At 46.5% G+C, this 6478-nt stretch overlaps 1 protein-coding gene across 9 annotated transcripts in view; it reads right to left on the bottom strand.

The window, feature by feature from the left end:
* Nucleotides 1-760, bottom strand: part of INTS14 (integrator complex subunit 14) — a 28325-nt gene extending 27565 nt beyond the window's left edge. For 4 of the 9 annotated variants that reach the window (XM_078079189.1, XM_036087171.2, XM_078079194.1 and 1 more), the window contains exon 1: nt 672-760. The gene's annotated coding sequence lies outside the window, so the exon portion shown is untranslated. Of the gene's footprint in view, nt 1-383; nt 616-671 lie in introns of those variants that run through there. The other 5 variants (XM_078079192.1, XM_036087177.2, XM_078079190.1 and 2 more) reach the window with 5 other exon arrangements.
* Between the last annotated feature and the right edge of the window lie 5718 nt (nt 761-6478).

The following is a 6478-nucleotide window of genomic DNA, read 5'->3' as shown; positions in this document are numbered from 1 at the left end:
ACAATTACGGGCCATCTTTCTCAACAACAGTCTGCTCCTGAGAATGGAACCCAGCCACCGGTCTTGGCCTTAATGCTAAGTCACCTAAGTACACGTTTACAATGCTTCCCTGCAGGTGACAATTAGCTCAGTCGTCAAGAATGTCTTCTCAGCAGTTTCGCTCTCGGAGCATGATTCCACTCGAACTCCTAGGGTTTCTGGGGGCCCGGCCATTCACGCTAGGGTCCTTACCTACCCCTAGGTTTCTGCCAGCCTGACTTCCCTAGCCCTGTGAGTGCCTCCTGAGTTCTCTGGTACAACTTCATCTCGAAACCGCCAGCCTGGAAATACAGCACTCCTGCATTTGAATCGCAAACGGGGGGGGGGGGGGGGTGGATTTTTACCTTAAGATCAGTCCAAAACAAAAACTGAGATCTGGAAGTCTTATGGGAAGAGGGAACGAAGAGGGCCGCGCAGGGGCCGAAATCGCGGTGTTCACGCGGGGCCCACGACCCCGAGCTACAGAGCGAGGGAGGCCGGGAGCAGGGCCCGGAACTGGCGCCGCACGGACGGTGCGGGGCGGCGGGAAGGCCGGGCGCCGGCTCCGCGTCGTTCCCCACCCCTGACCCCTTCCCCTGCAGCTCCAACAAGCAACGAAGGGCTGCCCGAGGCCCCCGGCCAACCCCACTCACCCCGCGCCCATCGCCGGCACGGTCCGTCCGCGTAAACTTCCCGCCCGCGCACCACGGCCGGAACGATGGGGCCGCGCGACGAAAGGGAAGCCGGCGCCAAAGTGCGCACGGGACGGGGGCGGGGCTTTAAGGCCTGAGCGGCAGGGCCATGGCGCGGCGAGGCCGCTAGGGGGCGCACCCTCCTCGGCGTCCCTCCGCAGTCCTGGGTCCGCGTTGACCTCTGCTCCAACATCCCCAACCTTGCGGAGCCCGGCCTCTGTCTCCCCTTCCTCCCTCCCTCTCCCTTTTCGGGCTCTTCCCTCTTTCCCTCTGCCCACCTCCTCCTCTCTGAAGAGAGACCTCTGTGAGCCCTTCACACCCCAGCCTCCTCGCTCACCTGCGCCTGTTGGCGCACCCGCCTCACGCTCACTGACACGTGCCCCTCTGCCCGCACTCTTGAGCCCCCTCCGAACCAGGTGACAGAATCTTCTCCAAACTCTTCTTTAGCTACACTTCCTGCCTGGGGAGTGCTCATGCTAAGCGCACCGTATATTTTTCTTAGGTGACAAGCCAAGACTTCCCCGCGGTCTCCTCGGCGCGAGGCTCACTTTCTCCCCCCCCCCCTTCTCTGAGGGGAGGTTCATTGGTTCTCCCTACAGTGCGAGGTGCCTTCCTGAAGGATCCGCACTCCCACTTCCCTGGGACGCACCACGGGCCCTCCCCGCCTCGCCTCTGGCCACCCGGTGTCCCGCAGCAGCCTGCGCCCCGGCCAGGTTCCTGAGGGGGCAAGAAGTAGTTTTCTAACCATGCAGGCCTGGGTAGTCGTGGTTCAAAGAATCATGTTGTACCACATAGATTACAAGTGAGAATAGAAAAAGGCCTCTGCCTCTTTTTCTTTTAGTTGGTGGGATGGAGGGAGGTACGGGGTGGGTTAAGGAGGGAGGGTGCTTTGAACTGAACAACCTAGTCTGTCTGACTTTTCACAGCTTGTTCTGTGGGAGAGTGCAGGTTCCAATTATTGTAGTTCTTTCCCATCTCCTCCTTAAATCCAAGGTGGCTGAAGAAGAGAGTCAGTCCCTGGGAATGTCTCGGCCAGCATCAGGGCCCAGGGACCTACAGACTGTCCTTTTTGCTTCAGAACTCCTTTCCCCAACGTGGCTAGGCTCACTGTCTCAAACCCTTATTATGCTTGAGCATAATGGGATCTAGGTAAGTAAGGCTGCTTCTTGATTATTTGGTTACAGTTTCTAACTCTTTCCCTCCCTAGTGGGAGGGATGTGGCCAAGAATGTGTGGGCAGGGGAGTTGTCTAGTTACCCCTAAAGTGATGACTCAGCCATAGGGTCGCAGTTCTCCTGGTAGTTCCAGCTCAGCTCCATGGACTGATTCCTTACCTTCCCCAGTCCTAAAGCTTAAGTTTATTAGTTTGCTGATGGGTGATCAGATTTTGGTAAACTTGTTCTGAATACAGGCTTTCAGGAGATTAGGGAAGCAAAAGAGCGATTTACTAAAATTGAACGGGAAAAGGTAACTACCAAGGGGACTGAGTCACTTAGGGCAACTGGTTAAGTCTTTTGTTTTTATTTGTAAATTCTTAGTAGAATCCCATGAAAAATCAGAAGGTTGTGCAGTGAATATAAAATCAGAGAACATCAGCACAAAGAGTTAGAAATTCTTGCAGGAGATGTTTTTCAAGTCATAGCTGGCTAATGAATTTCTTTTTCTCACTCCAGAGACCCTCATTTGCATGTTTCCACACATACATTAAAGAGAATCAATGAACAACTTCCTTTGCATAATCTATCATCCTTTCATTATTTATTTATTTATTTATTTTTGCTTTGAAACAGTGGACCACTGTCAACAGAGGCTTTGAAAGGCAGAGTGGTTTGGTTTCTAGTCTGGCAAAGTAAAGGTTAGTGACAGAAATTCTAAGCCACTCATAGGTGCTAAGTACTGGGGCTCAGAGGGGGGGTTCAGATAGCCACACTTGTCGATCATTCAGAATATTTTCACTGCTCTAAAAATCCTCTGTGTTCTGCCCTTTTATCCCTCCCTCTCCCCTGACTCCCAGCGACCACTAATCTTTTTATTGTCTCCATAGTTTTGCCTTTCCCTGAATGTTATAGGGTTGGAATCATACAGTATGTAGCCTTTTCAGATTGGCTTCTTTTGCTTAGTGATACCCATTTCAGTTTTTGTCATGTTTGTTTATGGCTTAATAGCTCATTTCTTTTTAGTGCTAAATAATAAATATTCCACTGTCTGGATGTACCTCCGTTTGCTGAAGGACATCTTGGTTGCTTCCAAGTTTTGGCAATTATGAATAAGGCTGCTATAAACACCATTGTGCAGGTTTCGTGTGGACATATGTTTTCAATTCATTTGAATAAATACCAAGGAAAGAGATTGCTGGGTCATATGGTAAGAACCTTTTAGTTTTGTGAAAAACTAAACTTTTGTGAAAAAGTTGTCTTTTGAAGTGACCGTACCATTTTGCATTCCCAGCAGCAATAAATGAGAGTTCCTGCTGCTCCTCAGCAACATTGATGTTGTCAGTGTTCTTGATTTTGGCTATTCTGATAGGTGGGTGGTGGTGTCTCATTGTTGTTTTAATTTGCAATTCCCTAATGACATATGATGTTGAACATCTTTTCATGTGCTTACTTTCCATCTGTATATCTTCTTTGGTGAAGGGTCTGTTCTGTTCAAATCTTTTGCACATTTTAAAATCAGAATGAGTTCTTTTTTTTTACTTTTGAGTTTTAAGTGTTGTTTGTATGTATATTTTGGATAACATTCATTTATTGGATATGTGTTTTGCAAGTATTTTCTTCCAGTCTGTGTCTTTGCATTCTCTTGACAGTGAGGGACTTAAACAAAATTAAAACAAAAAACCAATACTACAATACCATTATCAAATTTAAAATAATTAACAATAAGTCCCTAACATCATTAAATACCCAGTTTTCAAATATCCAGGGGACTATAAAATATTATAAATTTTACTTTTTAAAAAAATTTAAAAATTTTTTAAATTAAAAATTTATTTTTTTTCAGAGAGAGAAAGAGAGTGTGAGCATGGGGGGGGGGCAGGGCAGAGGGAGAGGATCTCAAGCAGACTCCGTGTGGAGTGTGGAGCCCGCTGTGGAGCTGGATCCCATGACCCTGAGTTCTTGACCTGAGCCAAAACCAAGATTTGGACATTTAACTGACTGAGCCACTCAGGGGTCCCTAAATTTTACTTTTTTTTACTTTGATTGTGTGAGTCAGACACCAAGTAAGATCCAGACATTGCAGTCTCTGAAGTATCTTGTCATCCCTAAGTTCTCCCTCCATGTCTTTTTTCCCTTGCAGTGTATTTGATGAAGAAACTGTGACCCCCCTCTCTTTTAATTGCTCTCGATCCTCCTCAGTCTGTCCACAGCATTTGAGAAAATCACAAAGCTTCTCTCTATTCTAAAATAATAGAAAGACTCACTGAACAAAGTAGGGATTTTATACAATTCCAATTCCAATTCATTTCATCTCTGCTCTATAAATACGGGTGAGGCTTACCCACCAATGGTTCCCAAGGGTCTGGCATGTAACACTGGGTATGCATTTGTGAAAAGAAGATAGGAAGGAAGTTAAGAGATTATTTGAAAAAAAAAAAAGTCAAAGGGGAAAGAAGAGAAAATTTGATATTACATTTGTCTAAGAAAGTAGAACTGAACTTTTTTTTTTTTTTTAAAGATTTTTATTTATTTATTTAACAGAGAGAGAGCACAAGTAGGCAGAGTGGCAGACAGAGGGAGAGGGAAAAGCAGGCTCTCTGCCAAGCAAGGAGCCCGATGTAGGGCTCGATCCCAGGATCCTGAGATCATGATCTGAGCCGAAGGCAGCCGCTTAACCGACTGAGCCACCCAGGCGCCCCAGAACTGAACTTCTTTATTTAGGACACCCCCTTCTTTGAAAAGCATTACAGGGGCGCCTGTGACTCACTTGTTAAGCGTCAGCCTTCGGCTCAGGTCATGAATGATCCCAGAGAACTGGGATCGAGCCCCGCGTCGGGCTCCCTGCTCCGTGGGAAGCCTGCTTCTCCCTCTCCCACTCCTGCTTGCGTTCCCTCTCTTGCTGTGTCTCTCTCTGTCAAGTAAATAAATAAAATCTTAAAAAAAAAAAAAAGCATTACAAACTCTAAATTTTTAAAGGTTCCTCATGATCTGGGCCTACATCTATCTTCCCAGGCTCACCCCTCACCCTAGCATCTTTCAGTGAAAAAGCAGATAAAGCAAAACAAAACTAGTTTTTCTTTCTTTCTTCTTTCTTTCTTTCTTTCTTTCTTTCTTTCTTTCTTTCTTTCTTTCTTTCCTTTCTTTCCTTTCTTTTCTTTCTTTTCTTTTTTTCTTTCTCCTGCCTTCCTGCCTTAGATTTCTTTATTATTTTAGAGAGAACACATGTATAGAGGGAGGGGCAGAAGCAGAGGGAGAGACAGAATCTCAGGCAGACTTCCCGTTGAGTGCGGAGCTGGACCCTGGGCTCTATCTCACAACCCTGAGATTGTGACCTGAGTGAAATCAAGAGTCTGTGGGTTGGAAGGAGCCCCCCAGAGCATAATTACCCAAAAGCGGGGTGGGGTGTGTGTGTGTGGGGGGGCTGGGTTGGTGGCGTTGGAAAGGGGGAAAGTAGGGAATGGTAGAATCACCACTCCTCACCTTCCTGGGGGTTAAAATGGTTTTAACTCTTACTTCCCCACACCACAAACTGGCTTTAAGTCTCCTCCTCCCCAAAGGACTCTACTCGAAGTGAGTGGGCATGCCAGCGTGCTTGTGTGTGTGTGTGTGTGTAAACAATGCAGTGGCCTAAATAGGGAGTTGGCATATGGGAGTGGGACTCCACCCTTTATCCTCCCCACTCATTCCCTCCAAGAGAGGCCCACGCTCGAAGCCTGGGCCAAAGACTGAGCCTGAGTTGGAGGTGGAGAGTTGGAGAGGAGGAACACTGTCCCCTTTGGATGGAAGTGAGACCTGGGATGAGGCTGACACTAAAATCAGGGAGTATTAGAAGAATAGGAGGCTGCAAGGTGTATAAAAACCTTGGTGGTTTGGGCCTCCTTTATATCTTGTTTTTATTATTACTAGTATATTAATATACCTTGGGCATCATCTTCATTGCTTTGAACTGCTATATAATTGATTACTGGAAAGTTATGACACCATTTATGTACCAGTTTTCCACTGACATTTATTTTTTTTAGTTCAAGGCAGAACTTGAACACATGACCCTGAGATCAAAACCTGAGCTGAGATCAAGAGTCAGAGGCTTAACCCACTGCATCACCCAAGTGCCCCTCCATTGACATTTAGATAGATTTCAATTTTCACTCTTACAAGCAATGTAGGAATAGGCCTTGTAGATATGGTGGAGGCCTTTCCTCTGACTGAAGTGGGAAAGTGCTGGAAAGTTTGGAGTAGAGGAGGGACATGACGTGACTTACAGTTTAACAAGCTCTCTTGTGCTACTGTACCAGATTGATAACTCACAGTATCTTCATCAGCACAGGAGATTACATTTTTTAGTCTTTGTCAACTGATGAGAAAAAAAAAAAAATCTGTTGCTTCAGTTGGTATTCCTTTGTAAAATCAGATCGACACAGCGAGTTTTACTTAGTGTGCTGTTTCTCATTTACTTAGTGCGGAGTTGTTAATTTTACTGGTACTGTGTGGATTCCTGTGTGGCCACACTGAAGCCCTCTGATAGGGCCTGTTTGATCTCTCTTCCAGGCCCCAGGCCCCTCCGGATGGGTACCTGACTAAGAAGGCCAAAACCCTGACTCTGAACCGCTAC

This window comes from Halichoerus grypus, chromosome 8 (genome assembly GCF_964656455.1).
Source record: "Halichoerus grypus chromosome 8, mHalGry1.hap1.1, whole genome shotgun sequence".
NCBI lineage: Eukaryota > Metazoa > Chordata > Mammalia > Carnivora > Phocidae > Halichoerus > Halichoerus grypus.
Note: the sequence above shows the minus strand (reverse complement) of the source record. Positions and strands in the feature narration are given on the sequence as shown.